Raw genomic sequence first — 25,887 nt, 5'->3', positions numbered from 1 at the left:
GACCCAATAAAAAAGCAATATACTTTGGTATGCTGCCATTCTAAAAATATTTCATATGCTGCCATTTTAAAATGTCAATATGTTGGGGGTTTTATCACTTAATATTGAAATATTATTTTTTTCAGTCAGTCTTAACAAAAATATCCAATTATTGTAAGTTTACATTAAAATTATATAGTTAAAATGATGGCCCAATTAGTATAATAAATATTAACTGTGTTTTGGTTGTTTGGATGGGTTTTCTATAAAAACTATTTCCTGGTCTTGTACATTGTTTGAACAGATAAAAATAATGATTAATTTTAAAACAGTTTCAGCTCCTCGTGTGCTCCCCCCAAAAAACATGATCACATATTCAACAGAATGCCATTTTATAGATTGTGACTTTAAGAAAATAAGAAGTTGAGTATACTATATCAAGTTAGAATTGATTGATTGACAGGCAATGAGCCAAAGGATTATTAGTCATGCTCATACCTTTCTAATGGCTTATAACTGTGCTACAAATATTAAAATGGTTGTATATTTTAACTTCAAGGCAAGTCCTAGGGGAGAAAATGTTTCAGTTTTTGTAGCATCTACATCTATACAGATGTTTACATGGATTCCTCTCCTTATAAGAGTACTGTCTTGTTTAGAACTTTTGATACTTGTAACAGGAAACCAACCTTAAACTGTGACACACTCTTGGCTCCCCACCCCTCTGAGTTTATTTTCCTCTTGTTCCTTAATAAGCAAGTTATAGCTGAGAAGTTAGAGACAATGTTCCCCACCTGCTTTGAATCTTGGTATGGCTATCCAGTTAAATCAAGGTCAAAAGAAGTGAACAGATGTGAGTTTTGCCAGTTCTAGGCTTTGGCCTTAAATTATTGGAGATATGATGATCTACCTTTTCTTTTCCCCTTTTCTTCTGCTGAAAGATGGGCATTTCAGTGACCCATCATAAACCATCCTGAAAAGAAATCACCATCACATTAGCAGAAGAGCAAGATAGACAATCCTTAGTCCCTAGATGACCTCATAGAGTAGACTTGCCCTGTTAGCCTTTAATAGTTAGAGCAAAGCAAAACCCAAGAAATAAAGAAACTATCATCTTATGATAACATTTTGTGGGCGGGGGGGGGGGGCAGCTGTCTCTGGTATAGCAGCATAGTCTTCAAAATATAGTACATTTAAAAATAAAAGGTCAAGTTTAAGGTAAGATAGCTGACTGAGCATACAGAAATTGAATCCCTCTTCAAGAACCAGGAGGAAGACATCAAGAAAGAGAAAATGGAGTACAAGCAATCACTGAAAACAACTTAATGGATAACTAACCCAAGCCCCCTGAGTTGGAGATGGTGGGAATGCCGAGTGAAAGAAGAAATGGAAGATGCTTAGTTCTTCTCCCTCCCCACCCCTACCCCCCACCAGAGCCAGCTGTTGATCTCACAGCAGACTTGAGAAAAACTAATTGCCAACTTCATAAGGAGAGAGGAGTCCTAGAATTAACAAAGAACTCCTTTAAAAAAAGAAAGGAGGCCTCATACTACCTGACCTCAAAACCTACCACATATCCAAAGCCATCAAAACAGCCTGGCCCTGGTACAAGAATAGATACATAGACCAATGGAACAGAATAGAAAAGCCAGAAGTAAATGAATCCATACATAGGCAATTGATTTTTGATAAAATACCCAAAAATGGCTAGGGATACAGGGACATTCTCTTCAACATGTGGTGCTGGATAAAATGGGTTTCTACATGCAGAAGAATGAAACAGAACTCTTTGCTCTATGCACAAAACCAAACTCAAGATGGATAAAAAACCTAAATGAAACCCCCAGAACTATAAGGACCATCAATGGAAAACTGAGACAAACTTAAGGGCCCTATTATAGGGTATACACAGACTACCACAAATAGTGAAGCACACACGGGGGCAGGCAAAATAAAACACAAATATATCAAAAGATTTTATCTAAATAGTAAAGGAGAGCCCACAGATTGGAGAAAAAGTTTTAGCAATGTCACAATGGCAATAGGTCTAATTACCAAAATGTTTAGAATTCTACAACACCTCGACAAGAATTGGGTTAACAAATAACCCAATTAAAAAGTGAGCATGAAAAGACAGTTCACCAAAAATGACATCCAAATGGCTAACAAATACATGAAAAATGCTCATGATCACTAGCTGTCTAGGAGATACAAATAAAAATTGTGATGAGATATCACTTTAAAACCATAATTATGATCAAATTTAAAAATAAAACAGAAAGCAGCAAATGATGGAGAGAATGTGCAGATATTAGGACTCATACCCTGCTGGTGGACTTGTAATTATGTACAGCCATGTGGAAAGCTATATGGCAATATCTAAAACAACTGGCAGTAGAAATACCACATGATCCCGCAGGACCTTGGCTGGACATGCAGACCAAGGAAACAAGGGACAGAACACGAACAGGCATATGCTCTCCAAAGTTCACTTCAGCACAGTTCATAATAGCAAGAAGTGAAAACAGCTCAAATGCCATCAGCTGAAGAATGGATGGAGAAACTGGGACATGTATGCAATGAATACTACGCATTCTCCAAAAACAATGATAAAACCGGAAAATACCTCATGGCAAGGATGGGCCTGGAAACCATTATACTAAGTGAAATTCACCAATCACAAAAAGATAAACGTTGTATGAGATCACTATTATAAAAGTAAATGCCAAGAGAAAGACAGGCTTCTATTCTCAAGTCATCTGATCTATTCCAGTTTCCCAGTAAATGAGGTAGTATGCCTACCTAGAGTTCATGGACCATAAACCATTCCCCTACTTGTACATCTTAAAAAACACTTTGCCAGGAGAGTCCTCACCTCATCTGAGTCAGTTTCCCAAAATGCAGAGAGGGCGAAAGGACTAACTACTTCCTGCTGTATAACATTTTTCTATAGTCAGCCCAAACTAACATACATTCCTATAAGAGTGATTACTAAACCTTATTGGAAACCCAAATGAAGAGGTGACTGGGTGGAAGGCATGTCTGTCCCAGAGGAGACTGCAATTCAGTCAACATGTAAACCAAGCTAGGCAGCATGCCACTGGGGAAAAGACTCATTAAGTATATAGACCACCAATGGGAGAATAAATTCTGTATCATATGCCTAATTAGGCACTTTGTATCTGGTTTGTATTCAGTCCTTTGTGTCCCAGGCCATGTACTACAGACAATCAGGACTTCAGACTCTGTCCTTTTGAGGTAAAAATATCCATCATAGTGCACACCTGTAAGGTTCGATTTGGAATTTCACTAAGCTAATAGGGTTCTACATTAAACACACCAGTAGCAGATTAAAAGGAACTAAATTCTCCCATGGGTCTACGGCTAAAACACCCCAGAGTGAGAAAAAGTAAACAACTTCTCTCCTAAGGCTACGTATGCAGAAGGGTATGCATGCAAAATTCTTGCCTAAAGGGTGCCCAGTAAGTGACAATTCAAGACTACCATATAGTCCTATTTTCATACTCCCTTTGCCTTTTGATAACATGTAGAGCCCAGGTCCACCTTTGTGACTGAGCAGTATTGAAAGTTTTACCCTATCTCCCAACCTCACGATTAGTGTAAATAATATCTATATACTTTGGTCTTTAAAAAAGTACCCCATACAGGTATACTTTCCTTTTCTTTATAGTGGTTTAAATTCTATACCATTGGCTAAATTAATGGTAATATAAAACAACTACCATATGTCCCATGGGAATAATTCATAATGCTCTTCAACAAAATAATAATGATGTCTTTAGAATGAACCAGGGATATATATGTATATAAACCATAGATATATGAATGGATTTTGAGTTCAGACTTATATAAGAACAACTAGTTCTCATGACATGTCCCTGATCTATACCTACCCCTTGAAGTAATCACTAAAGATATAGATGTTACTTAAAAGTGTGGTGAAGAAAGCAGATGGTGCCCATCTATCAAAAAGAATAGCATTTGGTGTCTTAAAGGACTGTCTTAAAATAAGTATACATATAAGTGAAACCTCGACTAAGTCCAAGTGTAAGAAGAACACCAGACGGTGTGATCCAAGATTGTAAATCATAAAATCCAAACCCAAATAAGAAATAGTATTAGAGCTTAAATTCTGAACACCCAGTTTCCAAAAGCTGTAGAGGAAAGTGAACCGCCAAATCCATTCACAGTGTCCCCCTGTAGATTAAGCTGCTGGTGAATTCCCTCAAACTAATGACCAGACATGGGAAAGGCCTTCTTATCAGACAGAGGACATTGTAGGTGGATTACTGCAGTTGTAATCAGGTCAAAATGTGACAACTTGTCATTGATCTCCCTCTTGACCCACTATAGAATGGTTCCAGTATTGAATATTTTCCACTTTGTTTTCTATTGGGGGTTTTCTCCTTTTAATTCTGTCCTTGTTGGGCTATTTGTTTGTATTTTAACTTAATTTGTATGTTCATCTGTATTTGAAACCCAAACTAAGTAAACTTGTAGAGACAGCAACTAGATCAATAGATTCAAAGGGACATGGGAGGGGAGGCTAGTGGGAAGTGGGAAGCAAACAATGAATACATGGAAGAAATGTCCTGTAATTGTAGTAATGGTTAAAAAAACTCTGTCTGAATATGATGGAATATTGAAATGTGAATTGGATATCTGTGAATCTGTTAAAAATAAACAAATTAATTAAATAAATTAATTGTATTGCATCTTGTACTTGGAACTAAAAGTCACAATGACCTTTAGAATTTATCAATAATCATTGCTTCCTAAGTCTCTGCCTTCTACGAATTAAACTCAGGCCAAAGTTAATTTTTCTATGGGAGCACAACTGTGAATAAATCCCTGAGATCAGGGCATGAGAATACAATACATATCTTACATCTGAGCTTCATATCCAAAGTAGTTGTCATACAAAATCAAAATTCAGGTACATTACTAAGCATATGGAATTAGATGCTGGAGGGGGTTATCACACCATGAAGTTTACTACATATGGTTCTCAAAGTTCTCATTATAGTGAGAACCAGACAGATAGATAAATTCCCAACTCTATCCTCTCTCCTTGACTACAGCACCCTTTGAAACCGTATAGACTGTGAGTTCCTTATCGATGCTGTCCAGGACTTAGAATGTGTGCCAGGCACACAATAGAAGCCAAGAAAGGTATGCTTAGTTCAATTCATTTAATTTGAGTTTTAAAAGAATTCTTTAGCGAAAAAAATAAAAATGATATTTAGGCAAAAGTTCAAATGTAAAAATTTTAACTTGAATTATAATTTCAGGCATTAGATAAAACCAAATATTGTCAATAAGAAAATAGCAATTTTATGAATGAAGTTATATTTTAATATAATAAAGGAAAAGTATAAAGGTCATTACTCTTTCATTCATAAAGCTTTCTTTACATTCTACTAGAAAAATATTGTAGTGAAAGGTGTATCATAGATTGATTGTATATCCCCCAAAATATATCAGATTGATTGGGACATAATTCTTAGTGGTTTGGCAGATGTGAAATAGTGTTATGCTTTCCCATGATGTGATTTGATGTTACCAGTCAATCAGTTCTGATAGGGATCAGGGTGGAATATAATTCCATTAATTGGGTCACAGTCCTAATCTGATAGAAAAGGAGTTTCCTTGGGATGTGGCTTGCATCACTTTGACATAAGAAGAAAATTAAGTGAGCAGAGAAAGAGGGCCTCGTTACCACTAAGAATGAATGTGTGTGGAGCATATACTATTGATTCAGGGTCTCTGTGCTGACTACTATATTCAGGGGAAGATTGAAATGAGGAATTAACCTAGATCTCATAGAGAAAGAATGCCTTCCCTAGAGCTGTGAAATTCATTTGGTCTTGTAGCCGACTATTGCTAGAAATTACTATTTATGAAAGCCATGGTGGTTTAATGGGCTACACATTGAGCTGATCACTGCAAGTTCAGTGGTTTAAAACCACCAGCTATTCCATAGGAGAAATACAAGGCTACCTAAAATGTGAAAGAAGTGTGGCATTGGGTAATAAGCAGAGGCTGACCAACCTAGAATTTCCTCAAGAAACCATTGGTAGATTATAGACATCAAAGGAAATTTCATTGGAAGCTCAGAAAGTGAGGAGAGCTGCAGCACCATAAATGGCATAAATGACCAGAAACAGCAACAGACATGGTGGTAGTCAAACCAGGAGATGGGCACAAGGCACAGGAGCCAGCCCACATAGCAAGAGAGATAGGAGACTTAGAACAAAACGTTTTCTAGAAGAGTGAGTTGCATTGAGTTACAGTGATTTTTAGAATGGAGTAATTTTATAATAGACCATATCTGGGCAAGAAGCCAGAGGAGTCCAGGAATCAAGTTGTCAAAGAACCAGTGAGCAGAATATTAAGAAGAAGTACAGGAAGCAGAACTACCTCATTCTCAAAGGGTTGGGCCATGACCACCGGGTTCTCCAGGACTAGTGAAATGGATGTATACTCCCTGAGGCTTCAAAAGTGGGGAAGGAGGCAAATATTCCTAGGTTTCAGAGTCAAATTTTCACCTGATTGGTTATAGAGTTTGGGAGTGTCATTAATAAGTACCAAGACGATGAGGCCAAATCAGATGTCCAAAGATGGGAGAGTGAGGGTGCTATGCATAAGGGACAGGCGAGGAGAGTCACTACTCTGGTGAACATAGATAATGGGGCTGCCGGAACTTCGGAGAGCAGAGTTACCACCCAAGGGAACCTAGAAGGCAAAGCTTAATCCCAGACCCAAGAGGCGTCCCCTCAGAATCCAGAGATCAGGACCAACACCCCTCAGAGACAGGCTCAGAGAAGAGAATTATTTTCCAGCCTTTGAGCTAATGCAAATTGTTCTGCTTGTTTTCCATTTACCCTTCTGTCTCTCCAATTTCTCCCATTTGTAATGGAAGTGTCTCCTTAATGCCTGTACCACAGTTGTACTTCAGAAGCAGATACTTTGTAGATTTAAGATTTTTGCGGTTATGTGATGGGATAAAAGGGCATGAATCTTGGGGAGCAAAGTCTGGAATGTTGTGAATTGAAATGTGTCTTCCTAAAATATGTGTCAAATTGGCAAGACCATGACTCTCAGAAGTTGGGCAGTTATGCAATGATGTAATCATCCCCCATGATATGATCAGTCAATCAGTTCTAAAGGGATTAAGGTAGGATGCTTTACTCTTACTCAAGTCACAGCTTAGATATGATGTAAAGGAACTCCCTGAGTTGTGGTCTGAATTACCATTTATCTTAAAGAGATAAAAGGAGAGAGAAGTGAGCAGAGGAGGAAGGACCTGACAACCATAAGAAAAGAAGATCTAGGAATGCAACATATCCTTTGGACCCAAATTCATGTTCTGAGAGCCTCCTAGGCCGATGTGAAGATTATGACAAGGACATTCCTATAGACCAGTGGTTCTCAACCTGTGGGCTGCATCCCCTTTGGGAATTGAACAACCCTTTCACAGGGGTCGCCTAAGACCACCAGACAACACATATTTCTGATAGTCTTAGGAACTGAGACACCATTCCTCTATCCGTCTCCAGGCGGGTCCACCCACATGCAGATACGCCAACGTTTGAGTAATGACATCATCACACCACCCATCACATACACCCCATACAAATACAGGTGTATATGACAAGGTTGGTGTCATAATGTACTTATGCGGACGTGTCACACATGTGTAGAGAGCAGTTACTGTGTAGAAAGCAGCAACTCTGTTAAAAACAGCTACTATGTCAAAATCAGCAGTACTGGAGGTAAAATAATACTTCATGAATTATAATTACTGGGTAAATGTAAAATCATGTACTGTAAAATGATCAACTACTGCAAATATATATATCTCTGTACCATAGGAACTTAATCTGGATGCTGATCAGTCTTTTTATAGTCAGCTGTGGTTGATGTGAATACTGCCCCCTTGTGATAATAACAGGTATATTAAAAAAAACCAGAATGGTAAACCATAGGAAACTTTAATGAACTGTATTGATGGAACTATGTCAGGTATCATCTTTCATATTATTAAAATGAGTGTTATATATTATTTTCACTAGCAAACCATCTCCTGACAATGAAAAGATCTGATTATTCCAAATGAAACTTCAGCTTTGGCAAAAAAAAGGGGGGGGATGAAAATAAAATTGACGTCTTGACTACCTTATCTGCTTTCTTTGAGGAACATGACATTGAACCAGACAAAAGGATTATGATGATAATTTCTGTGAAAGAACATTTGCACATGCTTTCAGATGAAGTTTCATCATACTTTCCAAATCTACCTGACACCCCATTTGCACTTTCCAGAAGCCCATTGGCAGTCAAAGTTGAAGATGTTCCTGAGACAGCACAAGAGGAGTTCACTGAAATGATTAACAGCAATGTGAGAACTGATTTCTCTACAATGCCAGTTAGAAAATTCTGGATCAAGTGTTTTCAGTAATATCCAGTTCTATCAGACATTGACCTTCTTCTTCCATTTCCAACAACATATCTTTGTGAAACAGGGTTTTCCAGCTTGTTGGTTATCAAGTCTAAATATAGAAGTAGACTTGTTGTAGAAGAAGATCTTTGTTGCGCTCTTCCAAAGACTACCCTGAGAATTTCTGATCTACTAAGAAAGAAGCTATCTCAACTTTCATACTGACATTGGCTTTTCACACATACTGTCATAAAATGTAGCAATGAAGTTTACTATTGTTATATTAAGACTGTTACCCATGCTACACCATGCTTCAATACAAAATTTCATTTATTTGTAATTAGAAAGAAATATTTCACATTATATAATTACATATTATTGTGTGATTAATCACTATGCTTTAATTATGTTCCATTTGTAACAATGCAAATGCATCCTGCATATCAGATATTCATATTATGATTCATAACAGTAACAAAATTATAGTTATGAAGTAGCAATGAAAATAATTTTATGATTGGGGGTCATCACAGCAAGAGGAACTATATTAAATAGTTGCAGCATTAGGAAGGCTTAGAACCACTGGTATAGACTGGGCCAAGGAATAGAAGGAAAGTGAGAAAACGAGGGAATTTTCCAAGAACTGACACCTGAATTTGTTTTTAGCCTCTTAAATTGTGAGAGAATATATTTGTTTATTAAAGTTATATACTTTTAATATTTCTTATTGATAAAATAGATAATTAAGACAGGGTGGGCTGCTGAATCCCAACAGGCATAACCTAGTAAGGAATATTAAATTAAAGGGTTAGCATAAATTGTCATTAATTATTAATTCAAATGATGCCATCTGTGTTTAAAAAAAAGTCAGAATACAGGAATTGTTTAGGATAGAGTCTGTAAAAGTAGAAGAGAGTTCAAGAAGGAAAATGTAGAAAGAAAACAGATTGAGTCAGCCAGAGCATGGAACCTAGTACCCAGAAATGCTGTGTTTAGCTTACTAAACCCCTTTAGACTTTGGGTATTCTGTATTTAGCTAGAGTGCCCACATTCCCTTTTGGCTCACATATTTACATGACTTGCTAGTTCCGAAAGACAATGGAGTTTCTTTCATGCAAGATGTGAAAGACATGGTAGGTACTTCAGGGTCGGCATTCTATACCATGAAATAGGTGTTCTGGAAGTAGGGCTTTTAGGACTGCATTGCACAGGCTCCTTTTTTGCCTCCCATTTTTGGTCTAGGAGAAAGCCCCCAAAATGCCATATTGGGGAGAAATCTGGAGTTATCCTGTTGTTAGGGACCATCAAGTCTACCTTGAACTCACGATAAGCCTAGAAAGGCAGAGTAGAACTACTCCTTAGGGTGTCCAAGGCTGTCGTATTTCAGGAAACAGATCTCCAGGTCTTTCAACTCACAGAGCTGCTGGTAGGCTCACACTGCAATCTTCATTAGTGGCCACACATTTATCATCTATGTCACCAATATATATAATATAGTGAGGCAGAGCATGCTTATGTTGGTCTTTATAACCGTGATAATGTTCATCTGTTTTTATTCATACTTGACTTTTTGTGCTTGATTACTAGTTAGAAAACTCATTTGTTCACACAAGAGAAGAAAATCTACAGTTTGTTTCTTTGTTCTCTTTATTATTAAAGTTACAAGGTGAACCCTGGTTGACACTGGAAAATGGGATTGTGGTGCTCAGAGTTGGGGAATAAGCTAGGAAAGCAGCTTGCAATGAGTGCTGTCTTGAGATTATTCCACTCCAAGTCTGTCACCCTTCACAAAAGCTCCTAGGAAGGAGAAAAACTCTAGACCATGAAGAGTGTAATTATTTTCATCCTAACCACCAAAGTCCATCTTGTCTGCATAGACATACTGCAGCAAAATGTGTCCTTTGGGTTCTCCCAGAAACCATCTGTTCAGGATCTACCAAGTTCCACATGAGCAAAGGAATAGGAATTATGACTACATACCTATGGTCAACAGTGAAAGAAAACTTTTTTTCATTGTCTGAACTAACCATAGGCTAGACTAGCTTTTAAAATGCTCCTTAAGGGAAAAATGAAAAGTATTATTTGACAAAGTAGGCAGTGGTGGAAAATGAAAGGCAAATAAGATTCATAGCTATTAAATTATAGATTTAATAGCTTTTGAGGGGAATATGACTAATCTGTATCCTGAGTCTTCTAACAACTCTTTCAAGGACTATAAGAATTGTTTCTTTTTTTTTAAAGGTATGCATTGAGAACCATATTGCTTAATTGAACTGAAAGTACAAAGTTATTAAAATCATAGCAGCTATTACACCTCCCAAGCAATGATATTCTCAATCACCTCAGATGCATGTGAAAGTTAGACAATGAATAAGGAAGAACACAGAAGAATCGGTGCATTTGACTTACGATGCTTGACAACGAGTATTGAAAGTAACGTGGACTGCCAAAGAACAAACAAGTATGCCTGGGACAGCCAGAACGCTCCTTATAAGTCAGGTTAGCAAGACTCTGTTTCACATTCTCATCAGAAAAGACCAGTCCTAGGAGAAGTACATCATGCTTGGGAAAATAGACACTCAGTGAAAAAGATGAGCCTCCACAAAATGGATTGACACAGTGGCTGCAAAAATAGGCTCAAGTATAGAGTAATTGTAATGATGTGACAGAACTGGCCAGTGCTTCATTCTGATGCTCATGGGGTCACTGTAATTTAGAGCAAACTGGATAGCACCTAACATTTTTAATCCCCAGCTAAGGAATAGCTGACAGTAATATTAGCAATTCTGAGCCAGAGATTGCTATTTTTGTTAAGCAATTCAGGGAGGTCCTATCCCCGAGCAAACAGGGATGATGAGAATTCTTACAGCATGGAAGCTTCACTTTCTGAGATAAGTAGTGCCAAGAGATTTGAGTTTAGTAAAGAACTCAGGAAAGCAGAAGTGGGATGGCTTGACTTCCTTTCACTCACATGTTACAAGGAGATATCAGTCTCTTGAAAGGGACATCCTATTTGGTAGAGGGTCATCAATGAGATGATGTCATGGCTGCAGCAATGTGTTCAGTGAGGTTGACTCAGGACCTAGCAGAGTTTCATTCTATTGTGGATCCTTTCACTATGAATTGACTCACTTATATTTAACAACACAGCAGCATTACAACTCGGTTTTTAAAAACAATCACTTTATTGGGGGGTTCTTACAGTTCTTATCACAACTCATACATACACCCATTGTGTCAAGCACATTCATACATATGTTGCTACCATCATTTTCAAAACATTTTCTTTCTACTTGAGCCCTTAGTATCAGCTCCTCATTTTTACCCTTCCTCCACCCTTCCTCCCTCATGAACCCTTGATGATGTATAAAATATTTTTTCATGTCTTACACCGACTACTATCTCTCTTTACCCACTTTCTGTTGTTCGTCCCCCTGGGTAGGAGTTATATGTGTTGCAAGATGCTTTAAATAATTGTTTTGATAAAATGTTCCTCGGTACCAAGAAAAGGAAAAGGCAGCTAGTCAGCAAATAACAGCAGCACATTTGAAAGTGAGCACCAAAGATCATTCTTATTCCATATATAAATACCAATCTCTTATATTCATGTACCCCAACTAGTACCCAAACAACAATTTTTGTCCTTTTTACTTGTTAATTATGAAAAACAAAAATATATATTGCTAAAAATGCCTTTTATGGCAAAATTAATCTACATTGAAGCCAAAGTAAAGGTTTTCAGGAAGATCTTAATGGAAGAAAAAGGGCAGATGTGAACTTTCCTGCAAGACAGAATAGCATCTTCATTGGATAATGGGTACAGAGGATTGTATGGACTCACATACGAATTTTATGAGCTTTAATATTAAGATGTGTACACATTTTGATGGTAAAAAACATATAAATGTGCTTGACACATGAATGGATGGAAGGATTGTGATAAGAGCTGTATGATTCCCCGATAAAATGATTTTTTAAATGTAAACATGTATATATTTTACTGTTTGTAAGTTACACTTTAAAATATTTTCAAATGTGGTTTTCCCTTATACGACATTCCAAATCTAGATGTTTTTGCTTCAAAGCTTCATTTTATTTGTAATTACATCAGTACAAATATTTGTTGGTACAATGTGTAAGCAGTATTCTTTGCAGGTGTAAGCTAAACTACAATTTAAATTCAGTACGGACATCACACACCACAGAATGACTTCGTTAATAATATTAATTAATGCACATTTAATTTAATGGTTTTATAAAGTCAATTTTTTTCAATAGGAAAACTAAGAAAATTCTGCAATATAAGCTAATTTTGATGTGTCAGTGAAAGTATCTCTTTTTTTGTACTTCAATCAGCACAAAATCCTATATCCCCCAGATTATAATTTTGTGGTAATGTTTACGTCATAGAGTTATAAAAAACTCCCAATCGACTTAAAATTAGAGAATAAATACAAAATATAAGAGAATATTGAGTGGATTAAGCAGTGGGTGGCTAACCACAAGGTCAGTCTCTCAAATCCACCAAGCACTCTGTAAAGAGTCACAGCCTTGGAAACCCTACAGACCAGCTCTACTCTGTCCTACACTACAGGCTCATTGAGTCAGATTCAACTTGATGACTACAACTCAAAAATGCACTACTATTGAGTCCAGACTGACTCATGGAAGTCCTACAGGATGGGGTAGAAGTGCTCCTGTGAGTTTCTGAGACTGTAACTTTGTAGGGAGGATGGTTTCAAACTACTACCTTCTCTGTTAGCAGCCCAGTGTGTAACCCATTATACTACCCTGTCCTTCAATTCAATGATGGATATACATATTATATATATATATACATACCTATATATACCTGATATACATAACTGCAATTTTTATCATAATTCTTTTAAAGAATACTATTCAAGAAGGTGAAAATGTGTAACAGAATTTCAATTGCCATTGAATTTAGATTTTTCTGCCATTGATACTGAATGAACCCCTAAAACAATAGCCCTGGAAGCTTGAATGAAAAATATACTTCCAAAGTCTCCTTTAAAACAATCATCAGTCTAGTTAACCAATATAGGATGTTCCTTTGAGGCCCCTGCTCTTTTTAAGAATTTACTATGTGGGACAGAATTGATACCAATAACTGATAAACTTAGAGAGGAAGCCTAAAGAGAAGTGAGTTTACTTCAGTAGAGGAGGAAGAAATCAACTCAAGAGGTGAAAATGGCTACACAATTTGAGCAATGTAATCAATATCACCACTTTGTACATGCAGACATTGTTGAATTAGTGTGTGTTCTGATATGTAGATCTTCGATAACAATACAAATTAAAAGTTAGAATCTATTCTAACTCATGACCCAATGTATGTCAAAATAAAATTATACTCCATCAGGTTTTCAGTGGCTGGTTTTTCAGATATACTTGGGCCTGGGTTGTAAGGCTTCTGAATGAACCTAAACCAACGAGTTTCCAGTTACCAACTGAGCACTTGACTATCTGTATCATCCTGGGATTTTATAGCAATGAGTAGTAATTAGTTCTTCTCAGTATTTACTACTTTGTTACTCTGATTTCCTTATAATTTTTCAACAAGAATTTTGAACAACTACTGGTAATACTTAAATCAGTGATATATGGCAAAAAGAATTTGAATGTTATGGTAGAAATTTTGCTAGCACACATTTCAGGGAATCTTAATAAACCACTTTCAAAATAAGAATGTCATGTTTAAGAGAACGTTGGAAATATTTGGTGAAGAAAGTTAAACAGGTTGTTGCATACTTCTCAGAGCCTTTTATTGGTTTTTATGCATTATGACACTTTAAGAGCAGATTATACTATGCCAAAAAGATCTATAAGGAGATTCAAATGATTGATGTTACAAGAACTGTACTGGTAGGGCATGATCAAGGGTAATGCAACGAAGAGGTACTGCTGAAACCCAGGTGGGGACAGAGCATGATAGTGGGACAGGAGGAAAGTCAAGGGAAATAGAGGAAAGAGCTGGGAGACAAAGGGCATTTATAGAGGTCTAGACAAAGACATGTACATATGCAAATATATATGAGGATGGGGAAATAGATCTATGTACCTATATTTATAGGTTTACTATTAAGGTGGCGGAAGGACATTGGGCCTCCACTCAAGTACTCCCTCAATGGAAGAATACTTTCTTCTATTAAATTGGCATTCTATGATGCTCACCCTCCCAACTCCCGACACAACTGCTGAAGAAAAAGTGGGTGAATAAGCAAATGTGGCGAAGAAAGCTGATGGTGCTCTGCTATCAAAAGATATAGCGTCTGGGGTTTTAAAGGCTTGAAGGTAAACAAGTGGCCATCTAGCTCAGAAGCAACAATGCCCACATGGAAGAACACACCAGCCTTTGTGATCACGAGGTGTCGAAGGGATCAGGTATAAGGTATCATCAGAACAAAAAAATCTTACCATAGTGAATGAAGGAGGAAGTGGAGACCCAAAGCCCATTTGTTGGCCACTGGAGATCCCCTTGCAGAGGGATCTAGGGGAGGAGATCAGTCAGGGTATGATGTAGCACCGATGAAGAATACAGCTGTCCTCTAGTTCCTAAATGCTTCCTTCCCCCCACCACACCCCACTATGATGATCTGAATTCTACCTTACAAGTCTGGATAGAGCAGAGGATGTACACTGGTGCAGATAGGAGGGTAGATTGAGGGTGGGTTGGATAGAGGGAACCGATTACAAGGATCTACATGTGGCCTCCTCCCTGGGGGATGGACAACAGGAAAGGGGGTGAAGGGAGATGTTGGACAGGGCAAGATATGACAAAATAATAATTTATAAATTATCAAGGATTCATGAGGGAGGGGAGAGTGGGGAGGGAGGGGGAAAAAAAGAAGACTTGATGCCAAGGGTTTAAGTGGAGAGCAAATGTTTTGAAAATGATGGGGGCAATGAATGTACAGATGTGCTTTACACAATTGATGTATGGATGGATTGTGATAAAAGTTTTATGAACCCCTAATAAAAATGTTTTTTTAAAGAAGTGTACTTTAAAAAAAAGAAATCTTAAAACAATAATATAACCAAGCACTCATGCAATATTAGTCAGATGATAATTTTATTCATGCAAGGACTAAAGGTTAAAGCTAATAAACATATCCAGGTTGAAAAACATTAGAACTTAAATTTTCCAAGAAGAGAAAATGAAAAAGCAATTGTGATAATAAAATGATGACATTTTAGTAGTCTGTCAATGTAAGAAGAATGTTGAATTTTATCAACTTTTTGTAAAGGTGTGTTTAACTTTCCCTTTTGAGTAAAAATGTAGGATTTATTAAAATAAAAATAATAAATTGTTGGAAGACAAGCACTCAAAAAAAAGAATGTAATACAGAAGTAAAAATGCTCATTAGCAGAAACTTCATGTAATTTGTTTTTCAAGAACAATCTCTCTTTGTAGACATATAGCTAGCCATACTTTTAACATCCCTAATTACCATCAAGACAACATGAAAACAATATCAAAACACATACATATCTTCATAACCTTAATGTTCTCTTGGTTTTAGTTTATCACCTCTAATTGTATTATGGGTGTCATAACACATGGGAATTCAGAATAATTTTAAATTTCTGCTAACTAAGGTGGATTCAAGCATAAATGCCACCACTTTTCTGTCAATTTGTTGTACTATGGTGGTTTGCATGTTGCTGTGATTCTGGAAGCTATGTCATTTGTATTTCAGATACCCAAGTTAACAGATATAGAGCTTCCAGACTAACAGAAAACTATGAAGAACGAATACATTTTTTTATTATTATTAAACATTTTATTAGGGGCTCATACAACTCTTATCACAATCCATACATATACATACATCAATTGTATGAAGCACATCTGTACTTTCTTTCCCCTAATCATTTTCAAAGCATTTGCTCTCCACTTAAGCCCTTGGTATCAGGTCCTCTTTTTTTCCCCTCCCTCCCTGCTCCCCCCTCCCTCATGAGCCCTTGATAATTTATAGATTGTTATTTTGTCGTATCTTTTCCCATCCAGAGTCTCCCTTCACCCCCTTTTCTGCTGTCCATCTCCCAGGAAGGAGGTCACATGTAGATCCTTGTAATCGGTTCCCCCTTTCCAACCCACTCACCCTCTACTCTCCCAGTATCACCCCTCATACCCCTGGTCCTGAATGTATCATCCACCCTGGATTCCCTGTGCCTCCAGCTCCTATATGCACCAGTGTACAACCTCTGCCCTATCCAGGCTTGCAAGGTAGAATTCGGATCATGGTAGATGGGGGGAGGAAGCATCCAAGATCTGGGGGAAAGCTGTATTCTCAATCGGTACTACATCGCACCCTGACTGACTCATCTCCTCCCCTAAACCCCTCTATGAAGGGATCTCCAGGGGCCGACAAATGGGCTTTGGGTCTCCACTCTGCACTTCCCCCTTCATTCACTATGGTATTTTTTTTTGTGGATGATGCCTTATACCTGGTCCCTTTGGCACCTCATGATCGTACAGGCTGGTGTGCTTCTTCCATGTGGGCTTTGTTGCTTCTGAGCTAGATGGCCACTTGTTCACCTTCAAGACTTTAAGACCCCAAACACTATCTCTTTTGATAGCCGGGCACCATCAGCTTTCTTCGCCACATTTGTTTATGCCCCCCGTTTGTCCTCGGTGATCATATCATGTGGCTGAAGGACCTTGGGCCTCTACTCAAGCACTCCCTCAATGCATGAATACTTTCTTTTATTAAATTGGCACTCTACGATGCTCACCTTCCCGACACAACTGCTGAATCCAAAGCGGGTGAACAAGCAAATGTGGTGAAGAAAGCTGATGGTGCCCGGCTATCAAAAGAGAGAGTGTCTGGGGTCTTAAACGCTTGAAGATAAACAAGCGGCCATCTAGCTCAGAAGCATAAAAGCCCACATGGAAGAACACACCAGACTGTGTGATCACGTGGTCCCGAAGGGATCAGTTATCAGGCATCAAAGAACAAAACAAAATGTAATTGGCTGCACAGGAATAGGTTTTAAACTTCAAAGAAATTAGCTACTGAAAGCCTTATGGATAGCACCAAACATTGACATATAATGAAAATCTAATGAAAAGAAGCAAGATTTCAGAGATGGTGCCCAAAGTTGAACCCCTCAAATCAAAAGGTACTCAAAATGTGACAGAAGTAGAGTCAACTGTAATGACCTGGATGGAGTAAAACCTTCAGGACCTTCATTTGCTGATGAGACATGACTCAAATTGAGAAGTAACAACTGCAAATATTAATTAATAATTTAAACATGGAATATATGAAGTATGAATCAATGTACATTGGAAATCTTTAAAAATAAAATGGGATCCATGAAGATTGATATTCCAGGTGTTAGTGAATTGAAATGAACTGGTATTGGCCATTTTAAATCAGAAAATCAAATAACTTAATATGCTGGGAATGACACAATAAAGAGGAATGGGATTGCATTCACTGTCAAAAAAGACATTTCAAAATTTATCTTGAAATACAATGTTGCCTGTCATAGGATAATATTTATCCTCATACCAGGAATTCCAATTAATACAACTATTATTCGAGTTAATGCACTAACCACCAAAGCTAGTGAGACAGAAACTGAAGAATTCTACTAGGATCTTCAACTTGAAATTGATAAAAGTGCAATAAAATACACTGATAATCATTAGTTATTGGAATGCAAAAGTTGAAAGGAAAGAAGAATGAACAGTAGTTGGATATATAACCTTTGTGATGGAAACGAAACTAGAGATTATATGATAGAATTTTGCAAAGCTAGTGATGTTTTACATCAAAAATACCTTTTCAACAATATAAAAGGCAACATTCACATAGATTCTCCAGATGTAATAAGCAAAAATCAAATGGACTACAGCTGTGGGATGAGACAACGGAGAAGCTCAATAAAAATAGCTAAAAGTAGGCCAAGGATTGACTGTAGAGCAGAGCACCAATTGTTCAAACATAAGTTCAGATTGAAGATGAAGACAATAAAAACAAGTGTACAAGAGCCAAAATAAGACCTTGAGTGTATTCCACCTGAATTTTGAGAGCTTCTCAAGAGCAGATTTGACACATTAAACACTAATGTCAGAAGACCTGATGAGTTGTGGGAGGACATCAAGAACATGAAGAAAGGATATCATTCACGAAGAAAGAAAAAGGTCATTAAAAACACAGGAAAGAAATAAAAGATCAAAGTAGATGTCAGAAGAAATGCTTAAACTTGCTCTTAGTCAGTGTAGCTAAGGCAAACTGAACAAATGATGGTGTAAAAAAAGCTGAAAAGACCATTTTAAATGGCAACTTGAAAAAACAAAATAAAATACTACAATGAAGTGTACAAAGGCATAAAATTAGAAAACCAAAAAGGAAGAACACACTCAGTATATATTAAAGTGAAAGAACTCAAGAAAAAATTCAAGCTTTGAGTTGTGCTATTGACACATTCTATAAGCAAAAAATACTGAATGACAGTATTTCATCATCAAAAGAAGATAAAAAGAAAACAGAGTCACTACACAAAAAAGAACTAGTTGATGTTCCACCATTTCAGGAGGTAGCAAATGAGCAAGAAACAGTGGTGGTAAAGGCAGAAATTCAAGCTGCACTGAATATATTAGCTAAAAACAAAGCTCCAGATAATATTTTTATTATATGTTCATTAGGATATACTTCAAACATCATATATTTCAGGCATCAATAATATTAAGAAGATTTGTGTAATCATCACCACAATAAATTTCAGAACATTTTCTTCTTGTATTCTTTGTTGTTAAACAACCCCCCCCCCCCATATGCCCCATCCTCTCCTGCCCTACCCCTAGGCAATTATCAATTCACTTAATGTATCTGTAGATATACCTATCCATATATACCTATATATTTCATATATAGAAGATCATAGGAAATATAAACAGGAAGCAAACAAACAAAATACCTTCAACAACAATAACTAGACAAAATAAAAATATTTCATTCAAAGAAAAACATATAATATGCAAAACCAAAACAACTTTAAAGTGGGTCAAAAGAGAAATCAAATGATAAGTTATTGCACTTTAATCTAACTACACCTGCCATAATCACTTTGCAATGCTCTCTCTCTTACACTACTCACTGCCATTGAGTCCACATTGACTCATAGTCATCCTGTAGTGCAGGGTAGACATGTCTCTGTGAGTTTCTAGGACTGTAATGCTTTATAGGAGTAGACATCCCTATATTACTCCAACAGAAAGACTTTTAACTGCTGACCTTGTAGTTACCAGCCCAACTTGAAACCACTATGCCAGTAGGCCTCTGCAAATGGATTTTGGGCTCCCACAGCCATTCAGAGCGTTCTGTAAGCGGGATGTTCAGAATTTATGCTCTAATACGGTTCCCTGTTTTAGATTTGGATTTGGTTATTTACAATCCTCAGATCATACAGGCTGATGTGTTTATGCCATGGGAACTCATTTAGATATTTGCTTGTTTTAAAACAAGGTTCTAGAAATTGCTGGATTACCAATCAAAATGTTTCATTTCAGTGAAGTTGATGAAGCACTGGAAGCACTCACTGGTCTATGCGAGGAGATTTCAAAGATAGCTACTTGGCCAACTAATGGGAAGAATCTACATGTGGGTCAATTTCAAAGAAAGGTGACCTAACAGAATGCTCAAATTATAGAACATTACTATTGATATCACATGCAAGTTAATTTTGCTAAATATGATCCAACAACAATTGAAACAGTACCTTGATGGGGAGATGCCAGAGGTCAGGCCAGGTTCAGAAGAGAACATGGAACAAGGATATTACTGTTGATGTCAGATGGATCTTGGCTAAAAGTAAATAATACCAGTAAAATGATTACTTATGATTCATTGACTCTACTGAGGCATTTGTGCAGATCATCACAAATGAGAAAAATGGGAATTAAAGAAAACTTCATTAGGTTCACTTAAAACTTTAACATCAAGAATCAGTTGTGCCTGGCACCATCAGCTTTCTTCACCACATTTGCTTATGCACACACTTTGTCATTAGCAATTGCGTCAGGGAAAGTGAGCAACACAGAATTACAGATTATTAGAACAAAGTATTCTTGCATTGAAGGAGTACTTGAGTAGAGGCTCAATGTCCGTCTGCTGCCTTAATACTTAACATATACATATTTGTACATAGACCAATTTCCCTATCATTATATATAAATATATTTCATATGTACATTCCTGTATTTAGGCCTCTATAAATGCCCTTTACTTCCTAGTTCTTTCCTCTATTTCCTTTCATTTTTCTCTTATCCCACTATCATGTTCAGCCTTCATTCAAGTTTCATTAATTCCTCTCAGGTACATTGCCCTTGATCAAACCCTACCAAGCATCCTATGCCCTCCTTACCATTGATTTTATATCACTTGTTGTTCCTTTGTCCCTAGGTGTGTTGACATGCATCTTCCTTTCCCCTGCCTCCCAATCTCCTGCATTCCCACAGAACTGTTGTTTCTCCTGCCGAGTGTTTATCCCACTCATCTAGATAGACATGCAGAGATAATAATAAGCACAAAATCAAGACAAAGCAAAACAAAATAACAACAAAAACATAAAAAAACCCTATATATAGTTCCAGGTCTGTTGACATTTATGAGTGTTTTCCAGTCGAGTATTATGGGGTGCCACAACCTGGCCCCAAAGTCTATTTTTGGTACTCCTCAGGGACTTCATTGCTTTGGTCCCCTTACTGCTCTATTGCACGCTCTTAGTGCTTCCCGCTGGTGTGGTGGAGTCACATCAGGCATAATTTCTGCACTTTCTCCAGTGTTGTTGCCATGGTGCTATGACTCAGTGAAGGATGTTGTGTTGCATGGTATGGCCTGCCCTATGTTCCTTTCTGTGTATTGGCTGCTCTAAGCAGGAATATCATCCTCAGAGCTTGGTTGGCTAGGATGTGTTCCACTCTCCCTTTCTCTATCCTTCCCACTTTGTTTGCTTCCCTGTGTTCTGATCATATGTGCCCCTCTCCCCAAGCTGTAGCTTCCATGCAGTCCTCTGAAGAGCATTTTTCTTGGACGGAGACTGAGAAAAAGGGGGTATGTTGTCCATGTATTTGGGATTGGGACCGGTTCACAGACGTCTCTATTGGTTCCTTGCTTCATGCCTGTATGTTGCATTTACGTCTTGGCACACAAGGTTGAAAACTGGCCAGTCTTTCCCTCTCATATGGAGATATGAATAATACCTTCCCCTTGGGTGGGTTAGGGCCCTATTCCCCCACTACCCATGTCTCTGTTCTTTCTTTCCTTCCACCCTTCTCCTTTTTAGTTGACTGTCATATAAAAAGATATAGCATCTGGGGTCTTAAAGGTTTGAAGATAAACAAGCAGCCATGGAACAAAATCCACATGTAAAAAGCACACCAGCCTGTGTGATCATAAGGTAGCAGTGGAATCAGGTATCAGGCATGAAAGATCCAGAACAAAAATCATATTGAAGTGAATGAGGAGGTTGGAGGAGTGGAGACCCAAAGCCTACCTGTAGACAATTAGACATCCTCTTACAGAAGAGCCACAAGGAAGAGATGAGCCAGTCAAGATGCAGTATATCACCAAACAAAGATACACTTTTCCTCTAGTTCTTTAAAGCTTTAATGCTCCACCCCACCACTATCATGACCCCAATTCTACCTTACAAGTCCAGGTACACCAGAGCATACACTGGTACAGATAAGAGCTGGAAACACAGGGGATCAGGACAAATAAATCTCCCAGGACCAATAATCAGAGTAGTGATACCAGGAGGAGGAGGGGGGAGAAAGGGGGAACGGATCACAATTTCCTACATATAACCCCCTCCTAGCGTGAAGGGAGTGAAGGGAGACAGCAGTCAGTGTAAGACATGAAAAATAAATTTATAAATTATCAAGAGTTCATGAGGGAGGGAGTGTGGAAAGGAGGAAAATGAGCAGATAAGAAAATGATGATGGCAACATATGTAAAAATATGCTTGACACAATGGATGGATGGATGGTTTGTGATAAGAGCTGTGCAAACCCCCAATAAAATGATTTATTAAAGAACATAAAAGAATAAAAATTGGTTGTGAACTGCTTAAGACAAAGTGAGTGAATAAGCAAATATGGTGAAGAAAGCTGATGGTGCCCTGCTATCAAAAGATATAGCATCTTTGGTCTTAAAGGCTTGAAGGTAAACAAGCGGCCATCTAGCTCAGAAGCAACAATGCCCACATGGAAGAACACACCAGCCTGTGTGATCACGAGGTGTCGAAGGGATCAGGTATAAGGTATCATCAGAAAAAAATAAATCTTACCACAGTGAATGAAGGGGAAAGTGCAGAGGGGAGACCCAAAGCCCATTTGTTGGCCACTGGAGATCCCTTCCAGAGGGGTCTAGGGGAGGAGATGAGTCAGTCAGGGTGCGATGTAGCACCGATGAAGAATACAGCTTTCCTCTAGTTCCTAAATGCTTCCTCCCCCCAACCCCACCCCACTATGATGATCTGAATTTTACCTTGCAAGTCTGAATAGAGCAGAGGATGTACACTGGTGCAGGTAGGAACTGGAGGAATGAGGAATCCAGAATGGATGATACCTTCAGGACCAGGGGTGTGAGTGGCGATACTGAGAGGGTAGAGGGAGAGTGAGTTGGATAGAGGGAACCAATTATAAGGATCTACATGTGACCTCCTCCCTGGGGGATGGACAACAGAAAAGGGCGTGAAGGGAGATGCCGGACAGGGCAAGATATGACAAAATAATAATTTATAAATTATCAGGGGCACATGAGAGAGGGGGGAGTCAGGAGGGAGGGGAAAAAAGAGGACCTGATGCCAAGGGCTTAAGTGGAGAGCAAATGCTTTGAAAATGATAAAGGCAATGAATGTACAGATGTGCTTTACACAATTGATGTATGTATGGATTGTGATAAGAGTGTATGAGCCCCTAATAAAACGTTTAAGAAAAAAAAAAAGAAGAATTGGTTGTGAGAACAAAACAAAGGAATAATGCATGACTTAATATCAGGAAAGGTGTGTGTCAGGGTTGTTTCTTCTTGTACTTATTTAATCTGTATGCTAAGCAAATAATCAACTAAACTGGAATATATGGGAAAATGGGGCATTAGCACTAGAGGAAGGCTTATTTACAACCTTTGATAAAGCGATTGCACAACCTCACTTGCAAGGAGGACTTGAACCACTTGCTGATGAAGCTCAAGGATTGAGACCTTCAGTATGGATTACAGCTCAATGAAAAAAAAATCAAAATCCTCACAAGTAGTAACATTATGATCAGAAGAGTGAAAAATAAAATTGTCAAAGATTTCAACTTCCTTGGATTCATCGCCAACACTAATGGAAGCAGTAGTCAAAAATCAAACGATGCATTTCATTGGAAAAGTCTGCTGTATAAGACTTCTTGAAAGTGTAAGAAAACTTATGTATGTTACTTTGAGGACGAAGTCATACCTAACCCAAGCCATGGTATTTTCAATAGCCATATATGCATGTAAAAGTTGGACACTGAATAAGGAAGATGGAAGAAGACTCTATGCATTTGAGTTTCAGTGCTGGCAAAGAATATTGAAAGTGACAATGGACTGTCAGAAAAATAAACAAATCTGTCTTTGAAGAAGTGGAGCCATAAAGCTTCTGAGGGACAAAAATATGGAGATTTTTGTCTTACATACTGTGGGCATGTTATCAGAAGAGACTAATCCCTGAAAAAGGATCTCAAGCTTGGTGAAGGAGAGGAGCAGTGAACAGGAAGAAGGCCCTGGACAAGATGATTTGACACAGAGGCTGCAACAATGGCCTCAATGGTGAGCATGGCACAGGACCAGGCAGTGTTTTGTTCTATTGTACATAGGTTTGTTATGAGTCAGAACCAACTGGATGGCACCTAATAACAACAAGCATACATAAGCAAAAAAGTACACACAAGGAAGAAATGTGATAAATGATGTTTCATTGTGGGATTGCAGTCAAATACATGAAGCAAACTGTGTATAAATTATTGAATGGAAAACTGATAAGCTGTAACCTTCATGCAGATTTCTGGCAAAATGGCATTCAGGTAAGCAGGTCGTGTTGGGAGTTCTGAGGTGATCATTGAGCTTTGGAATCAGAAGGTTGAATAGGGGAGGTGGGTCATATAATCTAGCCTCACAGTACTCCGGAACTCTTTTCCAACCCAGGGGTTGTACTTCCCCCCACCCCCACTACCACTGGTAATCACTTTGGAGTGCTGGAAATCTGCGGCCTGGTTCCAGGGCTACCCTAGTGGTATCATCCGTGCAGCTCTGGTTCCCACTGCTGCCAGCACCCACCTGTTGGCAGGCCACCACAGCTGGAACCCACTGACCATCTACCCACAGATCTTCCTGCAGTGGCCAGACTTCACTTGCTGTCAGTCTGCAGCTCTAGCACCCAGCCTTCCCTGGCCATGAGGCTCCCCCACTGGTTCTCTCCAGGGCCCACGCCTCCCCCGCTGACCTGGCAAAGACCAACATACTCCCAGCTGACCCAACCCCGACCTGAACCAAAACATCATGCAGTTTTGGCTCAGTAGTGCCCCTGCTGGCCCAGCAAAATCCTTTGACCCCTTGCTGACAATCCCCAGTCCTGCAGCCTCCCAGCCCTAAAGACCCCACAATGATCAGCCTTGGCCCTGTGGCGCCCCCTGCCAGCCAGCCCAGGCCCTGGAGAAACCCCATGGCCTGGCCCAAACCGCTATCCCTCTCTCGGCTCCTACCAGACCCACAGATATCCAAACAGCACGCAAGCCCAAACCCACATTTCACCCACCATTCCACCCCAGCCTGACACCACAACATGCCTACCTCTTCTTTCCCCAGCCCACTTTTCATAGCTTCCCACTGTGAACAGCCCCCACATCGCTGAGGCTTCCTGTGAATTTGGCATGTGCAGCAACACCCTCACTGCCTGCAACTGCCCCACCCACATTGGCTGAGAGGGCCACCCAAACTGACTTCCAAATAGGTAATCCTGGTAGTTTAAAGAGAAACTGAAATTCTAGTAAGATAAATAAGTAACCCTATCCCCCAGCACAGAGGGATTCAGGTAGCCCTTAGATCCTTTCTCACTAGTGTCCCTGAGAAAAAACTCAGGGCTCCTTGACATCCATGAAAATGGCACTGAGCTCCTCCAAAATGTCACACAGAGATAAATCCACATCAACAACCCTTACAAGAAAGCAAGAGAAATAAATGCAATGTCACAGGGCAACCTGAACCTAACAATGTTCATAGACGAAGCAGACATATATTCGCCACAGAAATAAATATTCAGAAAGCTGTTTAGAGTCTTATAAGATATGAGGGAATCAATACAGAAAAAGGATAAAATAATAGAGAAGATAGTATCCACATACCAAAGGGAAACACAAGGCTTAAAGGACAAGGCAACAGAAT

The 25,887-nt window shown here is 38.6% G+C and overlaps 1 long non-coding RNA gene across 1 annotated transcript in view; it reads right to left on the bottom strand.

Annotated features, from left to right (window-relative positions):
• The window catches only part of LOC142445196 (uncharacterized), a 147,623-nt gene that overhangs the window by 50,661 nt on the left and 71,075 nt on the right, over positions 1-25,887 (bottom strand). The window contains exon 2 of the long non-coding RNA XR_012783996.1: positions 20,198-20,283. This is a non-coding gene — a long non-coding RNA (uncharacterized LOC142445196). The remainder of the gene's footprint in view (positions 1-20,197; positions 20,284-25,887) is intronic.

The sequence above is a fragment of the Tenrec ecaudatus genome, chromosome 4, assembly GCF_050624435.1.
Source record: "Tenrec ecaudatus isolate mTenEca1 chromosome 4, mTenEca1.hap1, whole genome shotgun sequence".
NCBI lineage: Eukaryota > Metazoa > Chordata > Mammalia > Afrosoricida > Tenrecidae > Tenrec > Tenrec ecaudatus.
The sequence above is the reverse complement of the archived record's forward strand: the minus strand, read 5'-3'. Positions and strand labels throughout refer to the sequence as shown.